The sequence below is a fragment of the Caretta caretta genome, chromosome 5 (genome assembly GCF_965140235.1).
Source record: "Caretta caretta isolate rCarCar2 chromosome 5, rCarCar1.hap1, whole genome shotgun sequence".
Lineage (NCBI taxonomy): Eukaryota > Metazoa > Chordata > Testudines > Cheloniidae > Caretta > Caretta caretta.
Window position 1 is genome coordinate 98478057 of NC_134210.1, and position 20378 is coordinate 98498434.

The window sequence follows — 20378 nt, forward strand, 5'->3', positions numbered from 1 at the left end:
AAATGAGAGTGTGATGCAAACATAACTAAAAACAAGAAATATAAGAGTGCAGTCCCATCCCATTTCTATTCCTCTTGTTATTACCAAACTAGATGGTAAAGCACAAATGCATCATGGTAACAGTTTACTTGTACCATAAGAAGTGTGCGATGTTTACTTGTACAATAGACACTTGTAGTTTCCCATAAATAACAAATTGATGGTATATTCCAGAACTGAAATGGAACTATTTAAACCTGTGCACATACTCATTAGATAATCAGGAAAGCTGTTTTCTCCCCGTCTCATTATGCACGAAACATCAAATGAGTTCCACTAGAAATAGGCACCCAAGAGGCTACTTGCTTTGTCACAATACAGTATGTAATACCTCCCTGATAGGAGAGTTAATTCTCTTGGTCAATTTAAAAAACACAAAAAAAGCTGTTTTTTTTTTTCCCTTGGAATTGTTGCCTCACTGTAATAAATAACATTCCTTCTAATTATCTAAGTTCCTCAAGCTGCCTTTGCTGACCCACATGACGAAAGCACAGCCTCACAGTTCAGGATCATAAATCCAAAGATTACAAACATGCAGCAAAATTCATGAGAAAGTCTTGAACTCATGGCACACTTCTATGAAAGCAGATGGATGATGTGTAAGACTTTTTAAAGAATTTATTTTTAAACTTCTTACTCCGTTTCTTCTCACTCCTAACCACTAAGTCAAGGACAATGATTTAAGGCTAAGTAACACCCAGGAGTGTTGGGAAGCCTGCACACTGCTGACTTTCCCGCATAATCATGGTGCAAAATAAGTGTGCAAATACCATCCTCTAGAGGGCAGCAATCATATTGAAAGACATTTCAGATCTCACTGCAGAGGTTCCTAATTCACTATGATTGAGCTATAGACCTCTAAACAAACATTGCACACAGTCTCCATTGTTATATTCTAATAGAAAGTGAATATGAGATTATGCTTCTGGGTATTCTAAAGTCCAAAATTGTCCTTTAATGTTAACCCAAAATGTTTTTTGTTACATATTTTGTTTCAGGAATTCTTCATGTTGGTTCCCAGAGCTTTGTATTGAAAATGTTCTTTCTCTCTTCCTCAGATTTTGGTTTCCCTGTACCTTTTTGGGGGGAGAAAGGACAAAATGGGAAAGCACACTTTTACATTGCTCCGTTTACACCCTAACGTTGCTAATAGTGTCCTTAACTCTTCCTGAGAGTTTGTTAGGCTTCTAAACCACCTCTTCTTTCAGCATAACTTATTAAATCTTTAGAGAATTTCTTGGAAGCAAAAGAGAAATAGTATCCCATTTCTACGTGTTTTGGTACAACATTACATAGGAAATTAAAACATGCTTTTTGTTGCTGGAATTGGCTGAGGAACAGACAGCATTTTTCTTGGTCTGGAACTCTGATGTCAATATGAGTTAAAATATTCTCTCCCTCTCCCTGATCGCTGCTGCTTCTGCCTGTCTCCTTATAAAGATTATGCTTATGCTAGTAAATGAAGAAAGGAATTAGTGATGCTCCTCTCATTTCCTGTCTTCCCACAGATGGTGATAAATTCAAATTCAGACTCCATTAAACCTGAGTAGAGAAACCCAGCAGGTGGCTACACTAATGGAAAATCCTGGCTTTGGAATAATGGGAATTACAACCGACAGCTCTTCTACGCCACAAAAAAAGATGATGTATTCCTATTGACAGTATTGCATTTGAGTCCAGAAGGCTGATCTGATAGCTCAGGCCTGGCACGAGGGAAACTAAAATCCCCACGGGTATTTTTCTTGGCCACACCACTGTAATTTTTGTCATCTGAACCTCTATTACAATTCATTGTACAAATCTCATATAAGTTGGAGAGGGGAAAAAACGTTCTTCATTTGGCCTACAGGCATACATTTGTTCTTTCTTCTTGGTTTAAAGGACAAATAAAGGTTGACACACAACAGCATTTCCAGCCACTTCTGTATTTTTAATGCTGACATTCTTGGCCCAAGTGCTTTTAGTGTTTCCAGACAAGCCCATCTGAGAGAGTTTGTGTTAAAAAGATGCATAGATTGCCCTGGAGGTGTAATGCCTGATGTTCTGCTATAATTTCTGAAGGAATACTGTATTTGTGAGAGTATTTTTCCCCTCTGGACTTTTTTTTTTTTTTTCAAATATAGGTACAGTATTTGCAACAGAGACATTCAGTCAAAACTGATTTGACAAAGCATCTAGGCACTCCAGTATTTAGAATCTCATATCTGAACTATTCTTTGGAGTTTCATAAAATAAAGGAAAATTGTTATCATTTATGAACATTTTTGTACTCTACCTCTGTCAGCAATTTTTCTATACTATGTCCCAATAATTTCTCTTCATATATGTTTTAACACTGAGTTAATAATATAATAGAGGCATGCGTTGATTCAAAATAAAAAAAACAAAGGTTTTTATTCCCTCCATTGCTTACAAAATTTCGCATAGTTTACATAAGTAATTGTATGACTCTTTGTCCAAGGAACTTATATTTCTAACGATTAAAAAATCCTTGCAAACTAATAATTACACAAGAACATAAAATTAATTATCTGAAACATACTCTATGGATACATTTAAATCTTTTTCAGTGATTATTCTGATGTAGTCCTGTGATGCTGTATGGCAAGTTTCCTATCCTGACCTAAATATTTCTACAATATACTATTTGGAATATTTTCAGTGACGTCTATGACATTTATTATTTATAAGAAATAAAGATAAATAAAGGTCACAGCGTAGAAAATTTCAGATGATACCATTATCATGCTATTTCCAATCACACTGGATTTTTTCTGTAATGTAGGACATGACTATTCATTTAACCAAATTTCTGTATAGAAATATTCATAATCTATTAATGATGTGAATTAAAATGATTTTTTAAATTTATTTATTTTTAATATCATACAAGGTGATTTGCTTCACTTTCAACTGTTCTTGCTAAGAACACATCAAAATAACTTTCTGGTTTTGTTTTGTTTTCATAGGGCCAGGCATTTAATTTTGTGTACGTGTGTTCTGACTATGAAATTGGATAAGACTCTATATTCTAAAGTACAAAATTTCTCTTTTTGCTGCCTATTTAGGGCATGCAGCTGTCCTTCTTTACCACCTTTTTACATTTTCATTCCTGACAATTAGTTCCCATCTTTTATTATTGCCAATATACAATATTTTCCTTCAATTCCTTTTCTCTTCAGCTCAATCAAGTTTAGTTATTTCTAGCTGAAAAGAGGGTTATAGGTGAAAATTTGCTGTGTTAGTCTGTATCCGCAAAAAGAAAAGGAGGACTTGTGGCACCTTAGAGACTAACACATTTATTTGAGCATAAGCTTTCGTGAGCTACAGCTCACTTCATCGGATCCACTGAATGCATCTGATGAAGTGAGCTGTAGCTCACGAAAGCTTATGCTCAGATAAATTTGTTAGTCTCTAAGGTGCCACAAGTCCTCCTTTTCTTTTTACTAGCTGGTATTTCATCCATAACCTTTGTCATAAATATAAAGGGAAGGGTAAACCCCTTTGAAATCCCTCCTGGCCAGGGGAAAGCTCCTCTCACCTGTAAAGGGTTAAGAAGCTAAAGGTAACCTCGCTGGCACCTGACCAAAATGACCAATGAGGAGACAAGATACTTTCAAAAGCTGGGAGGAGGGAGAGAAACAAAGGGTCTGTCTGTCTGTCTATATGCTGTCTGTAGTCTTCTTTGTCGGGGATAGACCAGGAATGGAGTCTTAGAACTTTTAGTAAGTAATCTAGCTAGGTATGTGTTAGATTATGATTTCTTTAAATGGCTGAGAAAAGAATTGTGCTGAATAGAATAACTATTTCTGTCTGTGTATCTTTTTTGTAACTTAAGGTTTTGCCTAGAGGGGTTCTCTATGTTTTTGAATCTAATTACCCTGTAAGATATCTACCACCCTGATTTTACAGGGGGGATTTCTTTATTTCTATTTACTTCTATTTTTATTAAAAGTCTTCTTGTAAGAAAACTGAATGCTTTTTCATTGTTCTCAGATCCAAGGATTTGGGTCTGTGGTCACCTATGCAAATTGGTGAGGCTTTTTATCCAACATTTCCCAGGAAAGGGGGGGTGCAAGGGTTGGGAGGATTGTTCATTGTTCTTAAGATCCAAGGGTCTGGGTCTGTAGTCACCTAGGCAAATTGGTGAGGCTTTTTACCAAACCTTGTCCAGGAAGTGGGGTGCAAGGTTTTGGGAAGTATTTTGGGGGGAAAGACGCGTCCAAACAGCTCTTCCCCAGTAACCAGTATTAGTTTGGTGGTGGTAGCGGCCAGTCCAAGGACAATGGGTGGAATATTTTGTACCTTGGGGAAGTTTTGACCTAAGCTGGTAAAGATAAGCTTAGGAGGTTTTTCATGCAGGTCCCAACATCTGTACCCTAGAGTTCAGAGTGGGGGAGGAACCTTGACAACCTTCTTCACTCCTGAAATTTACATATATTGCTCCTACATGACACTGATTTAGTGGCTTAACAAAGAGAAAAAATAATAATAATTGGTTACATAACATGATGTAAGGGGTCAAAGATCAACACTTTTCTTTAACAGTCTAAATAAAAACATGTATAATGGAATCAGGGTTGAGAAAAACCACATTCTGCTGTGACCTCTTTCTACTTTACTAAGAAATACAATTAAAAAAAATGTCCTCAGTTCATTTTAAGTAAAGTATATACTGATTCTGCAATTGTTAGTCTGCCAAGGGAGCATGGGTTTCTGAATACTTTATGTTCACAAAGAAATAGTTATCCACCTATCTCTTAGGATTCAAGTAATCTGGGACTAGAACATGGGAATGCACTCTTTTTAAAAAAAAACCATAAAGGGAATGTGCACTCTGTATATCTGCAAGTATATTATTCTTGTGCGGGATCTTGTTTGTAAATGATGAAAAATTTCTGGCAGTATTGAAGATAAGTCAAATGGCAACACTTGTATTCTGATATAAAAGTCTTATCAAAGTCGCAATCATTCATATTTCCATATTAGGATATATCACTATTATCACGGTTGACTATATCTTGGCTTAGACAAAGTGTTGTCTCATAAAAAGACTTAATGCATAAATGTCTGCCAGGAGCAAGCAACAGCAAAATGTGGACAGATGTTTGGCTCTCTTCAGAGCTCATCAGCACAGTTCAACAGCTTTATCTGTCAGATGGGTTCAGCCCCAAGTCCAGATTCAGAGAAGCTCAGCAGTTTGAGACTATGATAGTGATTAATAGAGCTGAATGAATAATTTTTCAACAAATAATTTATTTAAAAAAAATGTAAACTACTACTCTTCTAACAGAAATTCCCATGAGCAGATATCAAGATTTCCTGAAATTCATTATTCACGTTTACTCAAAGCCCATCTTTCAGAATATATTATATGGATCAAGCATTATATGGATGAAATTCAAGATGTGTTCTTTAGCTGAGATTGGTCAGATAAGTCACATGGCATTAATTCTGTTGTCATGTGGGATGAGTAGGAATGTACTTGTGATGCAAAGTCTTGTGTCTACTTGCTTGCAGAAATTCAAAATTTGGTTCACATGAATACTTATGCATGTGGCTTCAGGGAAAGGGGAGAGGTGGGATTGAGGTCATGGGGCAGGAATGCAGATTAACTTTTCTGCTGCTCCCCAATGTTTCAATAAATGTCCTTCCCCCCACAAAGCAAAGTGCTGGGGAGCAGCTCCTGGCTGTGGATTCATAAGAGCCATAGTTCCGGGGAACAAGAGACAGGAACAGTAGGTACAAGAGTAGGCACAGAGACATAGGGCCTTCACTCCTGTGTCTGGCTGCGCCCTCCAGTCTCACTGTGAATTGATACCAGGAAAACAAGGAGGAATTTCACATGGAGTTTTCTACTTGCCAGAGCCCCATCTTTGGCAATGTTTTTCTAAAGGAGGTGGTGATAGAACCTATGTGGATTAGAAATGGAGAAGAAGAGCTCAGGTCACCTAACCCACTCCCCTGCACATGAAGGATTGATTCCTGCAGTTAGAGTTGGTTAAATTATTAATTGGTGGTGATTTATCTGATGAACTGGGACATTATTCATTGAATAAATTATTCAGAAATATTCATTCGACCAGCTTTGTGGATGGTTTTATAATATTCCGTGAATAATTTATTATTTCTCTATTCTCAGTCAGGATCAGGGCCCCCTTGGTAGGTGTGGTAAGGAAAATGTGGTCCCTGGATCAAAGACAAGACACAACAAATGAATATGGCATGCAGTAGGAGGGAAGGGAGGACAAGGTTAATAGTAATAAGATTGTGCAATTTCATAGATTAGCCACATGCACAATTTAATAGTTCCAAACCACTTAAAATGAATTTTCTTTTATAAATAATGTCTATTCTGCCTAATATCCCAGACCTGAGCCATTGTTTGTTAGCTCATTTCTTGTTGGTGTCACAGAATACACAGTAGTGTTCGGGAAGCCTTTGAAGGGACATAGGGTTGTGGCCTCACAGTTTAATTCAGGGTGGGCAATCCATGTATAACAGGTAGCTTGCAAGAAAGCATCAAGAGATTTGTGGAAGAGAAAAGGGACAAAATTGTGAAGAGCCTTGAAAGAGGACAAGAGGTTTGAATCTGATGCGGTGGAACCCAGGGAGGCAGTGGAAAGATTCAGAGAAAAGCAATGGGATGATGGACAAGGCAGATCGTTTTATCAGATTAGTGCATCGATCTTGTGCTTGTTCATTATATTGAGCAGTTCTGCTGATGTTGTACCTTTCTTGTATACTTTACATTGGCTGCCTCTGAGGTGGCAGACAGATTTTGGCTTTAAAATCAATTTGGCCTTTAAATTAAGTGTTGTGTAATCAGACCATATTTTTTGAGACCTCCTTGAGCCTCATCCTCGGGGACATTTGAGTTATGACAGCTGCATTTCCGGCATTCCACTCCCTGCCTTAGGCCAGCAGAAGACTGAATCCTTGATCTAAAACCCATTGAAATCAATGAATTCAAGTGAGTTTTGGACCAGACCTAAACTTTTATTTAATTTGGTGACTTCTGTGACATGAAATTCTCTCTCCCTTTTCAGTCCATTTCTCTGTACACTTAAAAATATTCGCAGAGATTCTTCCTGATTTAACCCTGTCAGCCCTTGTATATGAATTTTATCATCATGTCTCATCTTATCTTGGCAAGGGAGAATCTCCTTTGAGGGTCAATTCGTAGAGTATGTGCCTCTGGGACCAAGCTTATCTGAATTCTCCAGACTCTTTCTGAGATTTCTCTGCACATCCTCTATGATTTTACCATAGCACATTAGCTTCCCCCTCCAGCTGTCACAGACCTACAACAGCTCCCTGGTATCAACCTCCACCCAATCGTAAAATAGACTCTTTCTTCTGGGGAGAAGAGGAATATAGTCAGAAGGTCTTATGGAAGGGCGGTGCTTATACAAGTGGGATGGTGGAGACCTACTGCAGTATCAGAGGTCAAGTAGGAGGAGAGGAAAAATCATGAGCATATGGAAGCTCAGGGACAGGGAGAAGAGGTTTTCATCCAAAAATTATTTGAGTTGTGTGTTAAGGTCAAAGGGTGGGCAAAGGTTCAGACAAGTTCTTTCTTCTTTGTGTGTGTGTATAATCAAACTGTTTCCATTATCCTTATTTTTGTCTTCCAAGCTCATTTGGCTCAAATTTCACATGCCGAAGAGACAGAGCAGCTGGGTGGTTCAGCTGTAGGAGAATATGCATTTACCTTTGATGGCAGCGCTAAGGGAACCATTTGCAGGAATGTCTGTTTTACAACACTAATATTCTACACTTGCTATGGGATACATCATATCTTTGTGACATTTTGGGAATTACCCAGATCAATATGGGGTTCTGTCACCATCTGCCCTGCAACCCCGGGTGCCTTAACAGTATGGTACTATGTCTCAGAGATCTGATGTCAGTTAGCAAGCCTAGAAACATAAAGGTCCCACCCTGGCTTCCAGCAGCCTAGTAACTCCTTGCAGAGTGACACCGAACATTCCTTCCAGTCTAGAGTCTCCCCAAATCCATTTGCCACAAGTTCTTAAGTACCAGACACTCTGACTTTTCCCGCACTGGTTTGTCACCTGAAGGTGTGAAGCCTGGCCCCAGATATCAGTTCACTTCGGGGGACATGCGCCACACAGTTTGCAAAACAGAACTGCTTGGGCATAGACAGCAGGTATAATAGGCCAGGGAGGCTCTGCCTTCCCCGGCGCTGCTTCTGGATCCCTGGTTGCGGGGTTTAGCAGCAAAGTTTTTGCTTTATTATTCCTCATGCAGATTTCAGGGCTGCTGAGGAGGTACATACCGCCTCCTCAGCTGTCCTGGGCGCTGCATGGGGCATATAAAAAGCGTCTTCTACATAGCTCAGGGCTTCGGCCAGCCCAGCCGGGGCTCCTCCGGGTGGGTGGAATGGCGGGGGAGCTCAGGGCTTTGGCCAGCCCAGGGCTCCTCTGGGCAGGGGGGGCTCTCCAGGGGAGGGGGGCTTGTGGCTCTGGCGGGGGCAGGGGGAGGGCACAGGGGGATCTTGTGGCTGCAGCAATGGGGAGGGCATAGGCGGAAGGGGCGGAGCTGGGGGCTAGCCTCCCCAGAGTGGGGCTCCATCCGCCGCCCGTATGCTTAGGGTAAAAATAAACAAAAAATGTATTTAATAGAAAAGCATAGAATCAAAGATGAAATAGTAAGGAAAAGTAAACACATAAGTTACACAGAAAATAAACACAAAGAGAAGCTCAGGCTCTACATTTCTATATTAGTTTCCCAAGACTAAGGCTTTTCAGTTTCAAATTTGTTTAAACGTTTTCTCATTAACTTTAATGGTCCACCATTGTCTCTCCTGGGCTGGACCATGGATGGTGGTTTAAAGCTTGTTTCATGTAAACAACTATCTTGGGACTTAGGAAGCACCCCTACCTGTCTGATTGCTTCTTCACCCTTGTGGTGCAACTATAGTATTACCTCATAACAGCTACTATACACACACCCATAACTTGTATACCTATCTCTGAATGGCCATCAAGTTCAGAACTTTACAAGCTTTCATAAAAGATCTTACTTGACATATTTATACAAAATAACTTTGTGTACAACTAGCTTATTCAATTGCTTATTCTTAGGGGTTCAGACCCCCTGTTCTCCCCTTGGGCTGCCTGAACCCTGATTGTCACAGTGTTTCATCCTCAAAGATCCCAAATTGTGTGGCAAACACTACCACAAATTCACACACCACCTGTTCATTGAAGAGCACAGAAAAATAGGAGTGTTTTTATTATAGACTCTAATATTTCCCCTTAATTTTGTATGAGGCTTAGATACGAAGTTGATAGGTACCTTGGAAATGCGCAAGAGAGAGAGAATACACCTGAAAGTGTGATGACTCTGTATACAGCATGCTAACTCTTATGAAACGTCCTACAGGATTTTAAATGTTCACAGAGAGTGGAAAAGACCCTGGAAGACCTACACAGAGTTAATAGTATGACAGGCATTTTATCTTAGAAAGATGATGGGCTGAGTTCATTCTACCAAGATTTGAATCCATGGCTCCAGGAAGTTTTGCTATTTCACAAGTGTGTGTGCTTGAAATTTGATGGTTATCCCTGGACAGCACCTAATACTGCAGGCAGATGTACATTTTTTGCACTTTTACCACTAGCAAAGAAAGTTTCCACATGTTTTTATTTTATTTTGTTAATTTATTCGTATCTGCTCTTTCCTCCTCTGTCTCCTACTATTTCTTCTCTTCTTTTTCCTATTCCTCCTTTTCTCCTACTTCTTTGCCAGTTTTTGCTGTAACTGTAGGAAAAAGTTAAGTTAAAGACACGGGTTTTACACTTGCCCCTGAAGGCAGTGAGTTCCACAGTCTGCACTCAGTTGGTGAGGAATTGCTGTTTACCATTTAACAAGTTTCACCGTGGAGGATGATAGTGTTGTAGTTCCAGAGGAACGTAGCGATGGTGGGGAGGTTGGCATCTCACAGTGAGAGTTGCTCTCTAGGGTATCTTGGGTCTTGTAAAGCCTTGAGGATTAGCACTGAGGCTATGAATTTGAGTTGATAATCTTTGTGGAGCCAATGCAGTGAGTAGTGCACTGGGCTGATGTGCCCTTGGTGGCTAGTGATTCTGAAGAAATAAGCAGCTTCACGCTGGCTTAACTGAAGCTTTTACAATGTTGGCATGCATATGCCTAGATACAGTGATCTAAGCAAGAAAAAAAATGCACTTAGAACATGCAACCACCTGTAGACTTTTTTTTTTCCAATTATCAGTGACTTTAATGATGATGAAAGAGAAAGAATAAGGCCCTAGTCCTGCAAGTTGCTTCACATGGATCAATCCCTATGTGCACAAACACCTCCATTGACTTAATTCACAACATAGCTCTGCATGGGTACAGGGGTTCTCACGCAAACAGCTTGAAGGAGGAGTCGAACAGAATTGACTTGAGCCCATAGTGATCCATGCAGGCAATTCCTGTCCCAGTACACTTCAATACAGACCTCTACCATTGCAGTCTTGGCTTAAAAGATATTACCTCACCTATCTTATCTTTCTCATATTCTGGGACCAACACAATTAGAACAACACTGCCAATCTTTTGAGCAAGGACTATCACTAATGCCAAACTATCTGCTGGTTTTGTGGTGAGTCCAAATGGGATTAAGAAATGCACAGTACTTCATCTTCAATCTTGTCTTCATTTTCAATCACTTGTAAACTTTTATTTGTAAATGAAGGATAGGATTTTCAAAAATGGCTAAAAGATTTAGGAACCCAACTCCTAGTGACATAGCAAGTTAACAGGAGTTTGCCACCATTAGATGCTTTTGAAAAACCCACCCTAAATGTCTTAACTCAATCTTGTCAAATGCTATACAAATCCTCACTGAGGACTAGGTGGGTGGCAAATTGTTTAAAACTAACCTCTTTTTGAGTTAGACAAGTTAAAAGTCTCTTTTATGTGTAAATGTTCATGTTCACATAAGTCAACTGACGAATTGCTTACTAAAATATTTATCATTGAGCTAAAACTATTGTAAGCATGAAGATTTTTAGCCTGTAAACAACAATTTGGGAGTGTGTGCAATTCAGGACTGGGAATGAACTCTGTTTGTGGTGGTTATGATATCACTGTCTCATCAGCAGAGGAACATGGAACTCTTTAGCTGGAATTCACAGGCAGTGCAAAGAGTTAATATTGCTCATATGACATTACGTTGTGTGTCTTTTACTGGCATCATTTTTGCCATGTCCGGAGCAGATGTAGAGCAGCAATTTCTGACTCCTTTCCATACTTTAAAGTCACATTCCCTTTTCAATGTGGACGTCCAACTTTATCTGATTTTTGGAAGAGAGATGGGGAAGACTAGACAGTGCTAAAGGATCATACCATAATTCCCCTCAGCAACAACTTCCAAGACCAGTTTCCACAAGGTCTGTCCTCTATAGGGTTTTCAATTGGAATGCCTGGTTGAAAAGGGACCCTGGCGGCTCCAGTCAGCACTGCTGACTGGGCTGTTAAAAGGCCAGTCGGCAGCAGAGTGGGCCTAAGGCAGGCTCCCTGCCTTCTCTGGCTCCATGCAGCTCCCTGGAAGTGGCCAGCATGTCTGGCTCCTAGGCACAGGGATGGCCATGGGGGTTCCGTGTGCTGCCCCCGCCCTGAGTGCCGGCTCCATAGCTCCCATTGGCTAGGAACTGTGGCGGCAGTGCCTGTAGGCATGGACAGCATACAGAACCCCCTGGCCCCTCCACCTAGGAGCCAGACATGCCAGCTGCTTCCCGGAGCCGCCTGAGGTAAGCACTGCCCAGAGCCTGCACCCCTCAGCCCCTCCCATACCCCAACCCCCTACCCCAGGTCAGAACTCCCACCCTCACCTTAAATCCTTCCCAGAGCCCGCACCCCAATCCTTTGGCCCATCCCAGAGTCCCCTCCTGAACCGCAAACCCCTCATCCCCAGCCCCACTCCAGAGTCCACACCACCAGCTGGAGCTCTCCCTCCCTCTCACACCCTGAACCCCTCATTTCTGGGCCCACCCCCAACTGGAGCCCTCACTCCCCCATACACATCCCAACCCCCTGTCCCAGCCTGGTGAAAGTGAGGGTGGGGGAGAGCAAGCAATAGAGGGAGTGGGGATGGAGTGAGTGGGGGGCAGGGCAAGGGTGTTTGGTTTTGTGCAATTCAAAAACTGGCAACCCGGGTCCTCTACATTATGTAAAAGAGGACAGCGTCTAGGCAAGAAGCATGATTGATTTAAAACAACACTTTTACAATTTTGTAAAAACAAAAAGGAGGACAGAGATCTGGCAAAGTGAAGAAAAACTAAAGGATTGTTACATATCAAGCATCCATTCCTATCCCCAAGCAATTGTACCCTATGTGAAACAACTCATCAGTTCTATATGGGACACATACATAATGTGCAAGCAAACTGGGAGGTTTTGCCTGGTTTTGTCCATTGGAGGCTTTTTCCAATTCTCATGTATTTGCCCATGGTGCTAATGCTTTAACTGAAATATAGTTCTTATGAAGTGACGGTATTGGAGCCCCCTGGAACACAATTGGTTCAGAACATCTCTGGGCAGCTTGCAAATACTCTTTCAGTTTGCATTCGTATATTTCCAGGCTGAGATTTCTTTTAATAATAAAAAAAGACTTTTAAAAGAATAAGAAGAAAGTTGGATGTTTCCTAAAGCAACATTCAAAGCAATTAAATGAAACCTTTTTAACAGCATGATCTTTTTCATTTTCACTATCACCTCTTTAGCCTTAAGTAAAAACTAAAAGAGACCTTTGAAAAATGATGATTTTTTATATTTAATATGTGATCTTTTCATGTTTCTGCTGTTGTATGCTTTTGAGCTGTCTAACAACTATGGATATGTAGCCGGCAGAAGGGCAAACTTGTCTCATATCCTGTGCAGAGGTGACTACCTGAAGTGTGGGTATGAAAGAAAGAATAAGAATTCTCTGAAAGGTTTTACTACAGAGAATATGGGGCCGAGACCTTCATCTAACCCTGGATGCACATTATTCTTAATAATGCATACCCATACAGTTTTTGCAGACTTTAAGTAGTGAGCTTACTAAAATTGACAATATTTTACAGAAACAGAAAAAGTCATGTTTCCTGTATCTTTCACAGTTCTTTAATTTGAGACATATCACTTTTATCTCTTCTTGCTTTAACACCAGATTTGGTTTAATTAAATTTATGTCAAATGAACACATGAAACGAAAGGAAAATCAGAAAGCCTGCAGTTGCCCATTAGTGAGTCAGTGACTGCATAGGGAAAGGCTTTTGAAGCCTGGCTTACTGCCAGAACAAGCTTGCAATGATGCTCAGAGACACCCAGGATGCTTTGAAGGAAAGGAGTTAGCTGACCTGAACTTGTTCAATGGAACTGGTCCAAATCCTCATGGGCTGGATGCAAAAATCTATAATAAGTCTTCTGTCTTCAACCATTTACCTGTCAAGTGGAAACAGTAGGGGTTGTGAAACTACAATAACTATACATAATTAATTAGAATAGATCTATTCTGCTTTATTTTACTTTAAAAATACATACAATCTAAACATTTCTTAACCATTTGGAAACATATATATAATACTATTGAGCATGTAGATCATGCTGTACATTCATGGATCTCAAAGTGCTTCACAAAGGATTGTATTACCCCATTTTACAGATAGTGAAATATATCTATAGAAGATAAATGACTTGCCCAGTGTCAGATAGGGCTTAATCTTGCAACATGCTGAGCACTGTGGCCCCAATCCAGCAAAGCGCTTCAGCACATGCTTAACTTAAAGCATGTAACTCTGGGATTGTTCATATCCTTAACATGCGTTGCAGAATTGGGGCTAAAATATTCAGCACCTTGCAGAATTGAGCCCATTGTGGTCAGTTGTGCAGACAGAAACAGAATCTGGATCTCCTGACTAATAGATCTGAGCCCTAGCCACAGGACTATCATACCTGATAATCATACAGATAGATTAGATTAGTGTAGACAACGTATCGTCTATTTAAATTTAATCATCTTCATACTGGACAGCTTGCAGATATAGATCATACATGATTTATACAAATTACTTCTAATTCGACACTGTAATTTGTGGGAGTTTTGTAAGCATCTCATACTGAAACCAGGGGTTCTCACGGCAATTGTTTTGTTATCAGGCTAAAATGTCAAGTGCCATGTTTGCACCCTGTTTAGCAGCTCTATCACATGATCCATATACTTTCCTACAAAAACAAATTAAATTAAGTACTGGAGCTTCAATATTTCAAAATTTTGACACTTTATTTCAGGCTAAACATAGGAAATTTTAATCTGAATCTGTAGTAAAAAAACCCCAAAATTACCTAGATATTATGTAGAATAAATTCAACCTAATTTTCTGTCCATATTTTCATTTTTTTTCTGTACCAATTTTTAACATAAGGTTACTTTTTAATAGCTCTTTGTTCTGAGATCTGTCAGAAAAAATACTTTGTTCGTAGTAAGGATGCACATAAACTATATAGTCATTAGGAAATATTATTTCTCACAATGCACCATATTGACCAGCTTCCGGAATTATGCTAGTCTACAGTGGGGTCAAAGTGATAAAGGTATTCTCTGTATTATTACTGATTTTGCTGTATTGCAAGAGCATCTAGAGGTTTCTGCTAAGGTCGGGGCCCCCTTATTCTAGGTGCTATATATAAACATATTAAGAGACAATCCCTGCTCCAAAGAATGTAAGTACTTTGAACGTAGCTAAACAAGACAAAGGATGGATGGGAGATAGAGGTGAAGTGACTTGCCACACAGCAGGTCAGAGTTGGAAATAAAATCAATTTCCTATTTCAGCATCTATCCACTGGGCCATGTGGCTTCTCTAGACTTGTGCTCTTGGAGAGAACCAGGAAGAAACATGAGTAGCCAAGTTAAGATCCAGAATAATTTCTGCATCTGATTTTACCTACAGTCTGTGGGGTTTACAGGTCACCCCAATACAGAGATAGATTTGGGTTAAAGAATCTGGATCTGTATCAGCATGCAGATCTGGGGTTGTCCCTAGTTTGGGGACATCTGCAGTCAGGACCATGTGGAACTTGGCAGTATCAGTTTACAAAGTATAAAGTGATCCCCAAGGGGGCAGGGGTGTTCTTTTCCCTTGATTTACACCCCTGTGTTTCACTTTGAGTTCCGAATTCAAAAGAATTAAAAACCTCAAAGAGAGACCAAGCCCAAGCCACACACCGAGCCCAGCCCCATAAAATCACATACTCCACTGCAGAACTTGACAAATGTCAGCTGAACCACTTGCCAGGTAAATGAATCTTAACAGAATGCTTTGTTAGGGAAGTTTCAACCATCTCTGCTATTGCTATAGCCTGTCCCCATAATAAAATTCAAGAGACAAGGAGAATCTGTTGAAAAAGCTTAATTAATTTTGATTAGGATGCTATAACTAAAGAGAACTCCCTTGGTTTAATGAGAAAAAGCACTAATGTTATGAAAAATATATGCTGGTTTTTGTTTTGTTTGCCTGATAGCCTATACTCTAAGCGGTCTCAGTTTTGTTTAGCTTGTCATTTGCCCCATCAAACCCCTGAGGTACAATATGTGTTATCTCATAATAACACATGCCTTGTTATTTCTTACTGCTTAATTTTCAGGTGAAAAAAAATCTATATAATTTATTTTATTATTTTCCATTAACCTATAAACATCCAAGACCTAGTGCACCAATTTTCAGGATTACAAAGCTGAAAACAGTTTCATTTCACAACTGTCACTCTGGTGTTTCTTCTTTGTATGCTCCCTTTTGCTAAATAAGATCTTGTCTGCACAGAATGGCATGTTCAGTTTTGTTCTCAGTAAAGTCACATCACTAGAGAAGAATACAATCGTGCTTCGAGCTGTGCCTCTGTGCTCATGCTCTGGCTGATGGCAAAAGCTGTAATATCATGAAGTCCCATAAAATACATGCAACAACTCCCTGTCACTTGCCCATAGCCAGCTTTTGGAATTCTTTGCCACTTCTAGGCCATCAAATATTCTTTGAAAAATAGTTACAGTATTTTCCAATTCCCCGGATTAATAGCACAAGGTGCATACAGGAAAATGCAAGACAGATTTAATTTTCAGGTGCCTTAAGCCTGTTGTCGCTTGGAAAAATGGGTTTTGTTTTTTTTAAATGTGAGAACTGGTTCTTAAGAGGCATGAATATTTTTTTTTACTCAAAAATGTTCGTAGTAGCCTACAGAAATACTCAATTTAAAAACGGGATGTATTGCTACAACCGAAAAATGTCCCAGGGTGAAACCTGTGCTATTTTTATTTAGTAACTACTGGAAATCAGCAATAGGATATAAAAATGTAGTTTGTCCATGTAAAGTTCAAAATTGCTAATTTTTGTGTTCAGTTTCTATTCAACTATATTGTTTTATGAAACTGAGCTAGAACTAAATTAAGTCCCAAGCTGAGGGCAAGACATGGGAAAGCACAGTCATAAAGTGACCCAGAGAAGGAGACAACAGGAGAAAGAAATGGAAACAGGGTCTGGGAAGTGGCAGGAGGCACCTGCTACGTTGAATAGTTGTGCTTGTTCTCGTGCCAAGCCATCAGACCAAATAAGAGAGCAAAGTACTCTTGCCCCATAAGGTCTGCAGATCCTAGGAATTGTCTCAGACAGGCCCAGAGTGGGGTTTCATTTTGAAGCCTTTTGCATGGGAGGGTTCTGCAATTCTCTCACTCCCTGAGGTGTGCCAGTAAAAATTCTGATATTCTTCCCCCACTGCCCCCCCCCCCCTTTTTTTGGTCAAATTATAGAATGAGTTATAGTTTTTCAAAATGTGAAGTACATTTGTTGACATTTTAAATTTTGACCCGAACAAGTTTTTTTTCCCCCACCAGCTCTTATAGATTGAATGATAGCATTAAACCTGTGAATCTTTGCAGATTTTCTTTTTACTAAAAAAATTCTCTTCAAGTTACTTCCTTACCCAAATGCCTCTGAATGGCAAGGTTTCTTAAAAAATAAAAATAAAAAAATTCATTGTGAAAGAATCACCATTTCCAGTCAGCTCATACATTACATTTCATTACTCCATATCCAGAGGAGGTATGATTTCTCCAGACATTGCCAGTAATAGAATTCACGGGAACCCTTCTTTTTGTTAAAAGTGTTAAATAGAGAATGAGTGGAACAAAGTTAGGGAAAGGAAATGGAAAATAAGAAATGGTAACTCTCAGTGGAAAAAATGTTTGTAATTTGAACCTTCTATTAGGTAACAGGTTACACCTGTACACTGAGAGCATATTTTAGCCCAAAGTTTACCTCTCAAACTCACACTCTCTCTGACCCACTCACACACACCACCCCCCAGGTTGAAAAAAGCAGATGGAAAAGTACCTGTCCTAACTCAAATTAGAAATTTTGAGTCCAATTTACTTCTTGAGTAATATCTTTGAAGTCTATGGAGCTATACCATGGACGAATTTGACTCAATGACAATTTGATTTTTGGAAGCAGCCAAATCTTAGATTTATTCATGACATCACTAGGGTTTTACTTTAGCCTCCTAAAATTCCTTGTGTTCCTGCATCCTAATTTATATTTTAACAAAATGAGTCAACAAGATTGATAACTCGGCACAGAGCATTTTGAGGTGGGATTAGCCATTTATTTTCCTTGTTTATTTTTCCTTGGAATAGCTGTACCTGTCAGCTGTTTTCTAGCAGCCTGGTTTCACTGACACTTTGGGGGTTGGGTGGGGGGAATTGAAGGCAATCCTACACAATCAAATGCATCTTTGCAAGAAGGGGAATTAAAATTAGCTGATGTGACACAACTACCTTTAAAGATACACTGTTCAACTTCATTTTATAAATGAAAGAAATGTAGTCTGTGAAAATCGACACAGATGGTTGCAAATGATACAGATTTTTTTTAAAAGATCCTGAATTAGAAAAGGGATCATAACTGCTATAGAAAGGCTCAATATTTTTTATGAAGGGAAAAAATGCATCACTAAATCTTGTAGTAAACAACTATAAGTGAAACATGGTACCTTCAGAATTTACTCCATTAGGATTTTTATCACTTTTGCTTTGATAAGTATATTGATTTACAGTAGAGCAGGTGCAAAGATTTATAAACTAGAAGCTGTACAAACATAGGTACAGCTGAAATTAAATGCTGCACTGCACCATTTAGTTGGTAATTTCTATGCTTCCATCTAGGAATTAAACAATGGCATCACCTAACACTCACACCAAAATTGCTTTCAGTTAGAATTTATGGATCAAAGAGCATCTCTGCTGGCAAGTCTTGTCATCACAAATTCCCTAGTCCCTTTACCATGTTACATTACAGAATTACAAATAAAACCAGTCTGTTCTTGAGAAAATAACATTTTAAAGCTTCTAGTCAAGTTATGATCTGAACAAGCACTGCAAACCTTCAGCTTATACAGTTCACATGCTTCATATACAAATGCTGCCTCAGTTTACAGTAGCATGATAAAACTGTACCTGTGTCTGTTGTCTAAAGCAGAGCTATTGCAGCATGACAATAGCATCTTAAAATATGTAACAACTGGGAGAGAGAGGACAAGGTCTGTCAAAGACCTATTAGCCTCACCACATTAATGTTTTTGCAAAACACTTTAGTAGATTGCTTTGTATGGAATATTCTGTGCTCTGGCTTAGAAGATGCTGTATGAAATATGTCCCTTGAGAGAGTTACATGCCTGTTAAGAATATGCAGTGAATTTATGGACCCTGCTTTTACATACACTATTTAATAGTAACAGGATAAGGAAAAGAATGTTGCCAGTGAAGTCACTTACAGTTTGCAATTCATTTATCATGTGAAAGCCTGCACTAGGTATGTGCAAAATGTACTATGAAGACTATGTGCCATTCTATTATACAGCAAAAGTGAACTTTGCAACTGCTTATGCATAATTAAGTGCTTGAGACTAGCTAACTCTTGTGCACCTCTTTTATACAGTAATGAAAAATTAAAGTGAAAATACAGACTCCTAGGCAACTGTAGAAATAGTAAAACTCTGCCTTCCTTTGCTCTTTTGTCATCTGGCTGTATCTGGCATTCTATATGAACACATTTTTGCATACGTTTTGTTTATGTGCAAGCCTTGGCATTTTAGCCATCTCCTGCAGAGGCCCCTTAGTACCATATGCTTCTGTTTTTCTTCATTGTGTGATGTGATCTCTTCTGACTGTTACACGCACGTGAAAGGACAGTGGGCTTTTGGGGGAGAAGAAGCCATGCTTTAAGAGAGCACACGTCAGTTGGCCTTCAGTCGTTTAGAGCTGATTGGATCTGACAAGTGTTGTAGCTACTCATCGTAATGGATGTCTCTGCTTTAGCAGAGGAGAGGTGAAAAGGATGTAATTCCCAGTGAAAGAAGGCAACATGAACTATTATTTAATTACTGGCTAATATAAAACTCCCTTGGAATCCCTTGTTGGTTTACAGAATTACTTCCCTTCTTCCTTTCTTTTAATAAAGAACAATCTGGACTTTTAATGCTGTACTGTTAGCTACAGCTGGAATGCTTGCTAAAAGATAGAAATATGCATACTGTTTCTTATATTAAAAAAATGTTTATGTAGATTTACACTGTCTTTTTGAATTTATAAATCTTTATGTTTTATCCTTCTTAAAAGATTACTGCTCCTCATACATGGTCTGCAATAATAATTCCACATTCAGTGACCACTTTCTTTTTGTTCAAGATTTGGGGGTTGTTTATTCAGTCACTGGGAAAGCTCTATTACTGCTCAGAGTGACTCTCTCCACCTTCCCTCTGTTTATACACTAATGTTTTGGATCAGTCAGTCATGCACCCATCAGGCCCATTTCTCTGTGAAACTGAAATTTATGGCAGATATTCAACTGGAGACTCATTTTGTTGTTGCCATTGTTTCTGTGGAAAGCAAGGAGTATGACCTTGAGCTTTAGCTGACATATCTCTGGTATGCCCTCAATGTGTGCACAGTTAAAACAAATGGCGGTGTCAAAGGAACATTCCTAACTTCAACACAGGAAATACAACTAAAAAACTAAAAATCATAAATAATCATGTTTTTAAAAGGAAAAATAGGGTGATCAATGTAATATGTGCAGCCCAAAATGGAAACAGCTAAACACTGAAAGGTGCTCAGCAATCAGCAACTCAGAAATCTCAGAGGGAGATTTAAGCATTCAGTACCTTTCAGGATTTACCTTGGGTTTACATGCAATTTACTGTACTTAGCACATAGGAGGAAGAAGATGTCTTGAGCTCTCTTAGAGAGCAGTTCTGCAAGTCTAACTCATATG